We start from the raw sequence: 1,143 nt of genomic DNA on the forward strand, positions 1-1,143 counted from the left end.
TGTGTGTGTGTGTGTGAAAGCGAATGCAAGTGTGTGTGTGTGTGTGTGTGTGTGTGTGTGTGTTTGTGTTCACTGGTTTTAAATGTTCATTTTTGTCACGGGATGTGGTTGGGTGAAACTTTGAAAAAAAAGCAGAAAAAAGTAGGAAGAGAACCTATGGCCCTCCGTCTGTGTTCCAACTGACTGAGGAGGGAGAAATCCAAGAACCTTTTGAAAAAATGGGAGCAAAAAAAGAAAAAGCAAGAGAGTTTAAAAACAACATTAACACAGCTGAGTAATAGATTCACACCTGTACATAAGATGTTAAAAAAGGTGATCACAATACTTTTGTATTTTTGGAGAAAAAAGCATAAAAAATCAGAATGGGAAAAGCCGTGTAGAGAGAAAGATTGCGCCAAGTCATTGAAGGACACTGCCAGATAACTCACAATCTTTTTAATGTCTTACCTGCACTCGGCGAGGTACACCGGCAATCTTCATCGGCTACCCCACCAGCTCACCGTCAAACAGGGAAAAGTCTATTCTATCGTGTCTATGCTTCCATTTTTGTCCAGAGGCGGTAACTTCACACTTCACCACGGTTGTCCTGTGTTAAGTTTCCACCTCTTTCCAAACCATAGAGCTCTGTTCACAACCACCAAGACACGCTATTTAGGATTCATTATTCAGCCTGCAGCCATTTGGATTGGTTAGGATTCATTTTATTTTATTTTTTATGTTTATTTTTTTTTTTTGACAATACAGCAAGCTTTATTTGGACGCAACATCTGGGGACGTACTGTTGCACTAATTGATGAAATATGTCGACAACGTCAAACTATCAAACCGACTGAGAACCTCCTGTAACACCTGATGCAATTCTTTAAAGAAAAAAGGGTGGAGAGTGAAGGGAAGAGGAGAAGAGAGGAAGGAAGGTGGCCAGCTGTTCTGGGATAAGGTGTTGAAAACCGACTAAATTCCACCATTTCCCTTTTCACTGTTCCCCCCCAGTCCTTCCGCAAAATAATAGTATGCTTTCTCCTCGTTTTTTTTTAACCCTTCTGTACTCCAGGAGAAGAGTGAGATGTTTTTATTTCCTTTCTTATAAAAAAAAATCATTTCATTTTTGGAGCGGGCGGGAACATTAGGGTCCCTCGCCCTCTC

Source organism: Morone saxatilis, unplaced genomic scaffold, assembly GCF_004916995.1.
Source record: "Morone saxatilis isolate NCDOM2014 unplaced genomic scaffold, NCSU_SB_2.0 Contig14, whole genome shotgun sequence".
Lineage (NCBI taxonomy): Eukaryota > Metazoa > Chordata > Actinopteri > Moronidae > Morone > Morone saxatilis.